Source organism: Tupaia chinensis, unplaced genomic scaffold, assembly GCF_000334495.1.
Source record: "Tupaia chinensis unplaced genomic scaffold, TupChi_1.0 Scaffold000468_1, whole genome shotgun sequence".
Lineage (NCBI taxonomy): Eukaryota > Metazoa > Chordata > Mammalia > Scandentia > Tupaiidae > Tupaia > Tupaia belangeri.
Genome location: NW_006159977.1, coordinates 760,662 through 773,333, shown reverse-complemented (window position 1 = coordinate 773,333; position 12,672 = coordinate 760,662). Strand labels below are relative to the sequence as shown.

Sequence of the window (12,672 nt, the reverse complement as noted above, 5' to 3'; positions counted from 1 at the left end):
AGCTTGGGCGGCGGCCGCTGCTTTGCTGTCTTAGCCTTTTGTTTGAGCGTGCAAGAAGATGGGGCGACCGCGGAGCTCGGGGCGTGTGCGTGTGCGTGTGTGTGTGTAAATCAGGAGGAATTTGGCTTGGAGCCATTTTTTTCCCTGTTAATTGTGGAGACAGAAAATCCCTTAAAACGGTTTCCCCGGGGAGTCGGGCCTTAAAACGGTTTCCCCGGGGAGGCGGGCCGCGCTCCTCCCCTTCCTCCCCAGCGTCGGGGTGGAGTGGCGTTCCCTCCCGCGCTGCCCACCGTCTCGTCCTGCGTCCCTGCCTGCCCCCCCGCCTTCGGTAAAGCCCCGCCAGCGAGCGGGGTGTCTGCAAAGCGGCCCGGTCACCTGTCGTGGCAGCTGCATGGATGTGCGGTTCGCGCTGGCTCGGCCCCGACACGCTGCTCCTCGCGCCAGCCCCTGCCCTGCCCCGCGTCCGAACCGCGCGTGATGCCGACTCTAAAGTTTGACCCGCGTGGGGCCATCGGCAGGGAGGGACCTACTTCTTTCTGCCACGACACCAAGGTTGGGAAGATGACGGTGATGAGGTGAGGCTGTGAAAAAAGACAAGGGTGACCCAGGCTTCTCCGGGGTCGATGTCATTTGGGGACGTCCTCATCCTACCTGCGAAACTGCCCTGGTGACCAGACGCTTGGAAGACTTCCCCCCTTGGAGGAGAATCAACCTTTTGCTGTAGAACTGCTTCCAGGGTTTTTCTGTTTGGGGTCTGTCCTCACCTTCATGTCACAGCAGTTCAGCCAGCACCTTAAGGGTATCCACCAATCCCTCAGTAGGCAGGTGTTTTAAAAAGCACGGAGCAGATTACTTGGGAGGTTTGGAGGATGTAAATACCCCTGGGTGGAGGGGGGAGTTCTTTCCTGGTGCTGCTCCCTCTGTCCTGAATCTCATTTTCTCAGGTCGTTAGAGTCCAGTTCTTGCTGGCAAGCCCACTGGGGGGTGGTGCTGTGACCGTGGAGAGCTGTCCCCAGGCTCCGCAGCATGGGGCTGGGGGGTTGGGAGGGCGGAGGTTGTGATGGATGTGAAGTGACAGGCACCTTGCACATAGACTTACTGCAATCCAGAGAGTGGCCCCAGAGACTCCTGGCGGCAGGTTGGGCAGCCACGTTCAGCAAGGGAGCTCCCTCAGTCAGGATGGCTAGCTGTGGGAATGGTTGGATGAGTAAATTATGAATAGCCAAATTTAGCACTTAATTCATGCCTCAACTTAAAAGATTAGTGCTTAATTTATATGAAAGAATTATTAGAGGATGTGAACTTCCCTTAAGAATTTCCAGAGCTCTATTTTAGTAATGACTGTGAAAGTCACAGTTTTTTCATGTGATGGGTGAGGTGTTGACCTCTTGACTTGGGTGCATGTAGTACTGAGTTGGAAGGAGTCAAATGGGGGAAAAACGCTTTCAATACAATGAAGCTTTCAGACATGGAAGATGAATAGAAAGCACGATTACTTCTTGCGCCTGAGAAATAATAGCATCGTGTGTTTACTACTGTGTATTTGAGAATAATGTCATCTTTAGTCAGAAAGGACATACGTGTGTTGAACTTTCTAGCTTTCATCTAAAGCTGTAAGAGTGGCAGTTTGGCACTTTTTTTTTTTCCCTACCAAAACATTGAATAGAAAAAAATTGAACCGGTAGAAGGATGTAGGGTGCATGAAGCCTGTTTGTAATTGGACTCTGCAGAGATCTCAAGTAATGGAGGAATGGTACAGAGGCAGCCTTCCTTCAGGCTGAACTCCAGCCCTCTCACTAGGTGGTTTAGAGCACTAATAGGGAAGTCCAGGTTTTCTTTTTGGTTTTGCTACAGACTCACAGACTCACAGGGTATCTGCGTTTTGGAAGGTTTATTAGTGGCTACCATGTGTTTGCGAGGCTGGGTGGGAATCCGTGACTTTCTCTGTTCACAGTATTTGCAACATCAATTACAGCCTCTTTCCTGCTCCCTTCTGTGGGTGGAGAAAGAGCGAAGGTGGATTGAGTGGTCCATCTGTGCATGTGCTTTGTAAAGTGCACTTAAAAGTGAAGTGACACCTCTGTTAGGAAATGCTATGTTAGTTGTGCCATTGGCTCCTGTCAAGACTTCTGTGCGCTGTTGTCAGTGTAACCACAGCCTTACGGATATTGTATGTTTGCTGTTGGTAAAACTCTGAGACCCCAAGGACTGTGTAATCGAAATGCCAAATTTCTTTTAATTTGCCTGGGTTAATTAGTTACTAGATTTTAACATGCAGAACATGCTTGTTTTTTTGTGGTAAAATGCACAACATAAAGTTCACCACCCTAACCACCCGCAGCTCAGGGGCACAAAGTGCGCTTGCATTGCTCTGCAGCGTCATCGCTGCTTTCTCAGTCTCCCCTGCGTAAACGCTGCAGCCACCGAGCACTGCATTCTTGTTTTGCCCTCCCCAAGCTCCTGGAACTCACCCCTGTTTCCCATCTCTGCATTTGGCAACTCTGGGAACTTCCTCTAAGTGGAATCACTCAGTGGTATTTGCCCTTCTCTCACATAACCCACTTGGCATGATGCCCTCCGAGTCATCCCCGTCTGAATGTCGTTCCTTTTTAAAGCTGAGTAATATTCCATGTATAAACTGCGTTTTGTTCATGAACATTCTAAATATTTATGTAGTAAATGTTAGCAACCATGGTAACCTCATGAATGACCAGGAACTCTGATGGCAGTTATAGAGCCTTTGTTTAATGAAAATGGGAAAACAAGTTAGTTATTACTTAATGCATAATACCTCTTGAACAACTTGGACCCAAGGAGTATAAAACTAATAAGTGTGTCATGTCCATGATAGGTCCTGTCACTTCCCTTCCATGTGGATAGTGACACTGGTTGCACCTTTCTAGTATTTTTGGCTGGTGCAGATGATGTTTTAGTTTTCATCTAGTGTTACGAACTATTATTAGTTTCTGAATGTAGGTATGCAGGGTTCCTTTAAAATGTATCTTAAAGGGACAGGGCCAGCAGGGAATATGGTGGTTAAGGACACTGGACTCCCACGTGGCCGACCATGGTTTGAGTCCCAGATCTGGAAGCTTGCTTTCTCTCTTTTTTTCTTTCTCTCTCTATCCCTCTCTGGTCAAAGTAAAGTAAAGTAAATAAATAAATAAAGTTAAATAAAATAGTCCTTTAAAATTAAAAAAAATATATATCTTTTTAAAAAAGAATTATTTAAGTTTGTTTGTTTATTTATTTATTTATTTTACTTTGACCAGAGAGAGAAGAGCGTGAGAAAGCAAGCCGCCAGGTCTGGGACTTGAACCACAGTTGGCCATGTGGCCGTCCAGTGCTCTTAACCACCATGCCACCTGCTGGCCCCCAAAATATATATCTTAAAGGGAAATGTAGGTAAATGTTAATGTGATTCTGGTGTGAAGAAAGTCTTTTTAAACTTCGCACCAAACAAAAACTCATAAAGCACAAGATCTGACAACTGTTTTGTAGTATACATTATTATTATTATTATTATTTAAACATTTATTTATTTATTTATTTGTTGTGACTTTCAGGCTGCTGGGTCTGGGACCTGAACTATGGACAGCCATGTGGGAGTCCAGTGCCTCAGCCATCATGCCACCTGCCAGCCCCTATTATTTTTAATTTGCTAGAGCAGCATTTCCCAACTTTCCTGCGACCTGGGCCTGGCTTCATGGAAGACAATCCCTCCACAGATCTAGGGGCGGATGTTGGTCCCAGGATGACCGAAGCACACCACACCCACCGTGTGCCCCATTTCCACCACTGCCACATTGCAGTATCCAGTGAAACAGTTACACAGTAGGGACTGTGCTTCCAAGCTGCCTCTGATCTGGCAGGAGGTGGAGCCAACTGGGAGTGCGAGTTGGGGAGTGGCTGCAGATACAGATGAGGCCTCGCTTACTTGCCCTCCGTCCGTCCCTCTGCTGCACAACCTGGGCCCCCAATAGGCCATGGACTTGCACTGGTCCACAGTGGCTCTGGGGCTGGGGACCCTTATGCTAGAGGGTGCGTATGCCAGCTCAGGGGTGGAGGTGTGAAAAAGCACCCACCATGGGGGATGGCTACACCATGCCACAATCCCTCTTTTTCCATTTCTCCTTCCTTTTGGAATTTTGGACATGCCCAGCGTGTGTTTTAAGCCACTGGGTCCAGTCCTTGAGCAGTGCAGTTGGCTGTGTGGGATCTGGTCGCTTTAACTGCCATGCCACTGACTGGCCGACATGTGTTAATTTAAATGTCTAGATGATAAGAATGACATGAACAAAAAGGTAAGTAAAACCAGAGAAATACGTGCGACGTATATTGAGCATCTTGGTGAATGTCCAGAGCTGTATAAAGCAGTAAGAAAAAGATAAACACCTCATTAGAAAACCAGGCTAAGGAGACATATGTAATATGTGTGTACGTATATTATACATACATATACACATGTATCTACACACACACTTTATTTTTTACATGTGTCAGAGGGCATGTGCACTCACTCGAGAGAGACAGGGAAAACGAAGCACCCTTCATGGGGCATAGTCCTGCCACACTTCTTTTCCTGCTTTTTCCCCACTTTTTGGAATTTTGGGCACATGCCCCGCATGTTTCTCTACCTGCTGAGTCTGAGACTTGAACTGCTGAGTTAGCCATGTGTGATCCAGCCACCCTAAACCACCAGGCCGTGGGCTGGCACCATACATACACTTTTTTTTAATTTTATTTTTTTAAGGTATATTTATTGGACCAGCAGATGGAATAGTGTCTGTGTTACTGGAACCCTACGTAGTTGACTGGAGTTCGAGTCTTGGACGTGGTGGCTTAAAACTCATGCTGGGTGCGTATGAGTGTATGACCAAAATCCTGAGATGAGAAGGGATTGCAGCGTGGCCATTCACAATCACAAAGCATGATTTCTCGCTTTCTGTCTCTCTGGTGAGCACATGCACTCTGTAGCCAAAAGCTCTCTTTAAAAGAAAATAATAAATTATTTCATTTTATTTATGATGATTATTTAATTTGTTATAGGGCACATGTATTCACCAGAGAGAGAGAGAGAGAGAGAGAGAGAATGCATGCAAGCTGCCAGGTCCAAGATTTGAACAGTGGTCATGCATGTGGGAATCCAGCACTTTAATTACTAGGACTCCTGACCTCCGTATGCTTTCAAATTTTAACTTTTTATCATGGAAAATTTTACACAAGTTCTCTCTGTTCATGCTGGGGCATGCGCACATGCCCATGGAGTAAAGACTAGTATAGGAAGCAATGTATTTGCCACTGAGCGCCAGCAATTTTAATACTTAGCTAATCTTGTTTGGGTGATACCTCCTACTTTTCTCCCCTGGGATTATTTTAAAGCAAATCATGATTTCATATAATTTTCTCAGTAAATATTTTAGTACATATCTCTAAAGGGAAAAGTCTTCTTCAGAAACAATCACAATTAGGACCAGCATTTAGCGTAATGGCTGTGTTGCTGGACTCCCATGTAGTTGACTGCAGTTCGAGTCCCGGACCCAGTGGCTTAAACTCATGCCGGACGCATGTGCGTGCGTGCCCAAGATCCCGAGAGGAGAATGGAGGGGAAGGGATTATGGCGTGGCCATCCCCCTTGGGGGTTGATTTCTCGCTTTGTATCTCTGTCTCTCTCTCTGTCTTTCTGGCGAGCACATGGACCCTATAGTGAAAACCTCTCCAAAAAGAAAAGAAAAAAAAAATCACAATACTGTTGTCTTATCTTGAAAAGTAATTAATATAAAATATTCATTAAATAAAAATTATTTTTATACATCTCTATATAATGAATAAATAAACAATTGTTTGAATTAAGATCCAAATTAGGGAGCTGGCAGGGAGTGTGGTGGTTGAGGCACTGGAATCTCACATGGCTGACTGTGGTTTGAGTCTTGAACCTGGTGGTTTGCTTTCTCACTTAACCTTTCTCTCTCTCTGGTCCTGGTCCAATTAAAATATAATAAAAAAAATTGGGGGCTAACAGGTGGTGTGGTGGTTAAAGGCACTAGGTACCCACATGGTCGACTGCGGTTCGAGCCCTGGACCTGGTGGCTTGCTATCTTCCTCTCTCTCTCTCTCTCTCTGTTCCACTCTGGTCAAATTGAAATAAACAAATGAATAAATAAATAAAGTTGACTAAAATAATTATTAGAAAATATTAAATAAATATTTAAAAAGATTTAAATAATGTTTATCAATTGATGGTTTGTTTCAAGTCTCTTTTAACCTATAGGTTTATAGGTTCTTTATTTTTTTTTTAGAATTATTTATTTAATTTTATTTATCATTATTACTTAATTTGCTACAGGGCACACATACTTACCAGAGAAAGACAGAGAGAGAGAGAGGAAAGAGAGAGCGAGTCACCAAGCTTGGAACTTGAACTGCAGTCAGCCATGTGGGAATTCAGCACCTCAACTACCATGCCACCTGCCAGCCCCAACCTGTAGGTTCATTTTATCTTTTTTTCTCTCCAACTTTTAATTGGAGAAACAATTTTACTCATTGCATTTCTATAAAGTTAAATATGGTGACCAGCCAATGGTGTAATGGTAATGTCGCTGTACTCCCACGTAGTCAACTGCTGTTCAAGTCCCAGACCTGACAACTTAAGACTCACGCTGAGCACGCGTGTGTGCATGCCCAAGATCCTGAAAGGATAATGGAGGATAAGGGATTGCAGCGTGACCATCCCCCCTGACGGGGTGATTTCTTGATTTCTGTCTCTCCCTTTCTCTGTCTCTGGTGAGGACACACACTCCATAGCAGAAGTCTCTCTTAAGAAATGTTAAATGTGTTTTTTCATTTCTTACATTTCCTATGCATTGGTAGCTCAATCTAGAGACTTGGTCTGAAGAATCAAATTGTATTTTTGTGGTAGCAGGATTGTCTCCTTTAGGAGGTGTATAATTGTCTGGTTTCTTTCTTTTTGTGATGAGCAACTTTATTTATTTTCAATGAGTGAGTGAGACAAGGAAAAGAGAGGAAGACAGACTCTTTATTTTTAAAAAAAAGAATTTCATTATATTATTATTTTTTTTTAATTGACCAGACAGAGACAGAGAGAAAGAAAGGGAAAGTGAGAAAGCAAGCCGCCAGGCCCAGGACTTTAACCTCAGTTGGCCCTGTGGGAATCCAGCGCCTTTATTCACCATGCCACCTGCTGGCCCCGACAGACCCTGTTTTTAACAGGGTCTCGCCTTGCCCTCTACTATGTACCACTGTGAGCAAATATTCTCTTTTTTTTTTTTTTTTCCAGTTTTTACTGTAGGGTAAGTGCGCTTGTGGGGGTGGGGAGTGAAAAATCATGCCCTAGGGGGTGACCATGCTGCAATCCCTTCACCTCCATTGTCCCTCGGGATTTTGGGCATGCATACATACGTGCCCAGTGTGTTTTCCAAACTGCCAGGGTCAGGACTCGAACTGCACAGTGGCACATCCAGCCACCTTAACCCCCATACTACCTGGGTGGCCCACAGCCTTTTTTTGTTTGTTTGTTTAAGTTTTATTTATTTCCTTCATGAGATAGAGAGAAAGAGAGAGAGGGAGGCATCCCAGCGCAGGCTTCACCCCACTTTCCACCCCAGGTTCAGCCAGCCAGGCCCACAGGCAAATGCCCATGGTCCACATGAACAGAGACACCTGGGGACACTAAGCTGGGACCTTCCTTGTGGTAATGGCAGGTCACAAACTGCCATTTATGATCAGTACCTGGTCCATCATTTCATGAGGGAATATGATTTGTTCGCATTCTAATTTTATCGTTCCTCTTTTTTTTCAGTGTGCCAGAGGGTGCATGCACTCACCGGAGAGAACTCAAGAGACGGAGGAGGAGGAGGAGAAGGCACTCTCCAGTGGGGTGTGGCCGTGCACAGTCCCCTTTCTCCCATTTCCCGCCCTCTCGGGGTGTGGGGCACGCAGAGGCATGTGCTCAGTGTGTTTCTCAAGCCACTGGGGCTGGGACTCAGTGCGTGGTCGGCCCTGTGGAATCTAGCTCTCCAAACACCAGACCACAGGTCAGCCCCTGTAATTGTTTGTTTAGGTAGCTGAGATACTCACAAAAGCAAAAACCCTCTTTTGTCTAATATTAGTTACCCTAAGTTATAGAGTATATAGGAAAGATGATAAAATGTGTGGCTATGGCCCTCAGTTTTCCATTTTCAGTCATGGTCAGTCTGTTAGCATGTTAGCGTCCTCCCGTGGTGATGGGTAGGGGTTTTTGTCTGTTTTTTGTTTGAATATCATCATCAAATTCTTGTACTTTATAGGACGTTTCAGTCTGTTTCAGTCCTTTGTGGTGTTAGTACCAACACCCACGACTGGGTAACTTAAATGAACAGTGTTCTGTGTAGCTCACGGTGTTGGAGTGCTAGGTAAGGGTGTGCATCTGGTGGGGGTCGTCCTGGTGGCGGAGTCCCAAGGCAGTGCAGGACATCACATGGCAAGACAGGCGAGAGCATGCCTGCCTGCGCCTGCGCGTCTGTCTGGTTGCTCTCCATGTAAATGCACCAGCCTTCATCCCCATCACCTCCCGAAGGCCCCCCTTCCCACACTGACTGTGTTAGTCTCCACCTCCCAGCACTGCCGTGATTGCTCACCAGTTTCAATACCTGAATGGGGGGGGGCACAATAAAACCATAGCTTTCTGCCCTGTCCCCTTCAAACTCGTGTACTTCTCACAAGCAATATATCCATTTCATTAAATAGATTTAAACTAATTCCATTAGTTAAACACTGTGGAGGTGTTTAAATTAGTCCGGGGCCTCCAAAGTCCAGGGCTAGCCAGTGGCATTGTGGTTAAGGAGTCTGGACCCCATATGGTCAGCTGTCCTGGACTGGGCAACTCGTGAAACATATAGGAATGTATGTATGTGTGCTCAAAAACCCAAAAGAAGTCCCCTTTCTTCCATTTTCTCTGTCCTCTTGGGATGGGAGGGGAGGGGAGATTACTGCGTGACCATCTCCCAAGAGGTGCTTTCTCACTTTTCTCTAAGTCTCTCTGGCAAGTACACATGCCCTTTAGCAAATTAAAAAGAAAGAAAGAAAGAAAAACCAGCGGCCAGCAGGTGGCTTGGTGAAAGTTCTTGACTCCCACACAGTCCACCATGGTTTGAGTCCCAGACCCGACGGTTTGAAAATCATGCTGTGTGCATGTGGATGCATGTCCAAAATTCCAGAAGGAGAGTGGAGGAGAAGGGATTGTGGTGTGGCCATCCTCCCTGGGGGGTGATTTCTCACTTTTCCTCTCTCTTTGTCTGTCTCCAGTGAGTACATGCGGCCTATGGCAAAAACATTAAAAAAAATAAAATAAAAAAAATCCAAAGTCTAGCTATGATCTACAAAGTTAAAAACAAATTACATGCTTTGAAAATGCAATAGTACAGCAAGCGTAGGGTAAATATTTCTGTCCTGCAGGAAATGAGTAACAGGCCCAAGCAAGTCTGAAACCTGAGGGCAGACATTAAAATGTTAAACTCTAGAGTAATCTTTCATTCCACGTGCCACCTCCTGGACACACCGGGGCACAGTCTGTCACAGTCAGTGTTGTCATGATGTTCAGATTGCCCCATCTCTGGACACAGCAGGCTTATTCAGGTCGGTTTCCAAGTCCTTATGACGTGCCTCTAGTAATCTGGTGACTTCGTAGCTTTCTGGAGTCGGGAGATGTTCTGGGTTTATCCTATACACTTCCTCTTTCAGGCCTGGAATCAAGACAGACCATTTATAAGAGGAAAGAAAGGAAAAATAAATGACCAATAAGTAAATTAAAACATTGATTTTTTTTTTTTTTTAGTCACTAAAGAAATGAAATTCAAAGCAAAAATAAAATTTCATTTGTCCTGGCCTGAATGTTTGTGTCCCCTCACCGCCAGTTCTGATCTTGTAGCCCTACCCCCCCCCCAGGGTGTCGGGGGTTCTGTTCCCCTCCCCCCCCCCCCCCAGTGTGTCAGGGATGGTGACTTTGGGAGGTAATTAGGGTTAGATGAAGTCATGAAGGTGGGGCCCTCACGTTGGCGTTTTTTTAAGAAGAGACACTGGAGGGCTTACTTTCCCCGCTGTGCACACACGTGAGAGGTCCTGGGAACCTGAACCTGTGTGTTGGTACCTTGATGTTAAACTTCTGGCCGCCAGGCTGTAAGAAATTAACTTCTGTTGTTTAAGCCCTTGAGTCTGGTGTCCTGCTATAGTAGCCTGAGCAGACTAAAGCATGGCTTTCCTGTTATGTTGGCAATATCATTTAGATCCAATTTAGACCTTAATGGATGTGAAACAATTTGGTAAAGCTCAATATAAAGTATGGTGTTTTGATAACTTACTCCGCCTTTCAGTAACCTTAATATGTGTGTGTCCCCCAGCGTGGAGTGGGAGCAGGGTGTTGGGGACTCACACTGCTGTGCAGGTACGGGAAGCACGCACCCTCAGGTAGTCTCGCTGGAGGGGTCAACTGATGTGTTGATTCTAGATAGGTGCTGTTAGGTATCCAAATGCAAAGTGTGCATAGCGTAGACCCAGAAGGTCCATAGTGAGAATGGTAGGAAACGTTGGCAAGGATGTATGTATGTAGTAAAGAACTAGAAATAAGGCCAGCCCCTGGCGTGGTGGTTGAAGCAGCTGGATCCCACATGGCCAGCTGTATAGTTTAAATCCCAGATTCAACAGCTTGAAAAACGTGCCAGGCATGTGTGCGTGCATGTCTAAAATCCCAAGAGAAGAACATAGGAAAAGGGACTGAAGTGTGGCCACCTCCTGGGGGTGCTTTCTCACTTTCCTACTTTCTGTCTGGTGATTGTGTGCACTCTGTAGCAAGTTTAAAAAAAAGAAAGGAAATTACTGATGGAAATTAAAATTTTGGATTATTCATGGATTTTAAAAAATCATAGTATTGTTTCTTAAATAACGTTAATTCATAGTTAAATATCTTTTCTTAGGTCAGTAAGTAGGGATAGAAGTTTTTGTGCATATGTAGTGTCAAGGATGTTCACACTTGAGAGACTGAGTCTTTTTTTAATTGCCAGAGGGTGTGTGCGCTCACCAGAGGTACAGAAAGAGGCGGACAGCACTTCCCAGTGAGTATGGTCAGGCTGCAACACCTCTCCTCCATTTCTCCATCCCGCTGGGATTTGGGGCATGCATGCACATGCACTTGTGTTTTTCACATTACAAGGTTCAGGATTCAAATGGCAGTTGGCCACCAGAGCTCAGCTCCCTTAATCACTAGGCTCTGGGGCCAGCTCTTTAAGAGTATTTTAAGAACAAAATTGAATGGGCCAGCAGGTGGCGTGGTAGTTAAGGACACTGGACTTCCACATGGCCGACCACAGACTCCCACATGGCAGACCAGGGTTTGAATCCCAGACCTGGTGGCTTGCTTTCTTCCTTTCCTTTTCTTTCTCTCTCTTACTTTGTCCCTCTCTGATCAAATTAAAATAAATAAGTAAGTAAATACATAAATAAATAAAGTTAAATAAAATAATTCTCTTAAAAAAAAAGAATGAGGGGCCGGCAGGTGGTGTGGTGGTTAAGGACGCTGGACTCCCACGTGGCCGACCGCGGTTCGAGTCCCGGACCTGGCGGCTTGCTTTCGCGCACGCGCTCTCTCTCTCTCTGTCTCTCCCTGGTTAAATTAAAATAAATAAAGTTAAATAAAATAATTCTCTAAAAAAGAAAAGAATGAAATTGCAGCGCTGTGTTCTGACCAGCCTCCAGGTAGTGGTGTAGTCAGTCGTGGTGTACAGAAAGTGACCGTGTGGCTGTGCAGGGTGCCACGCAGATAATACAGATTTATGCGAGCATCCTTCTCACTGTTATTATTTTTAATCAGAAGCCCAATTAGAATCAGAATGGATTTGAGAGAGCTTTGAAAAAGATAACACATACTACAGCGTACATGTTAACGTCTTCAGACGGCCCGGCCCGCTTAGCCATAAAACCAGATTCGGCTGCAGTGGTTAGAATATCAAAACCTGCATCCTAAGAAGTCAGGCTTATGCTGTGCACATTAAACCCTTGTCAGCCTAAGGTAACAGACATTTCAGGCTGCCAGAGTTCTGTTTGAAATTGTTAAATAATCAGAATGTTTGACTGCGTCTTAACATTTGTCAAATTAGAGAAGAACAGCATTGAAAGGTAATGCCTGGATTTAACATATCCAAAAGAAAGGGTTTAGAGAGGTCGGTTCATGGAGAGACCCAGGTGGATGCTTGTGGCTGACACTCGGGTCACATTTTGCAGCCCTTACAAGTCCTTCGAATCTTTCCCACTTTCGTTCTTGTCATCTTTCCTCACGAAATGAGAAACCCAGTCTTGTGTTTCATATGTTGGAGATTTACTTTTCTGGATTAATTTCTGATACCTGAGTAATGAAATAAGCCCTGCTTGGAATAAAATGCAGCAACTCTTAATAAAAGACAGAGCGCTCACAGTTCGCTTATCCTAGTCCATTAGCAATCGTTTGTCGTACTGTGACGGAAGTGAGAGTGAAAGTGCACACGTGCGCTCTGTCCCCTGCCAGCTTCGATTCTAAGGGACTCAGTAGAGTACGTGCGGAGGACTGGGTGCTGCCCGGAATCTCTGCCGTAACTTCCTAGTGCATCAGGTCCCAGCCTTTTCAGATTTGTGGCATTCCGTTTGTGT

At 45.2% G+C, this 12,672-nt stretch overlaps 1 protein-coding gene across 1 annotated transcript in view; it reads left to right on the top strand.

The window, feature by feature from the left end:
- Positions 1 to 7,881: 7,881 nt before the first annotated feature.
- Positions 7,882 to 12,672, top strand: part of TULP4 (TUB like protein 4) — a gene marked incomplete in the record, with an annotated part of 233,255 nt that continues 228,464 nt past the window's right edge. Inside the window, 1 exon segment of the mRNA XM_027774688.1 lies at positions 7,882 to 8,054.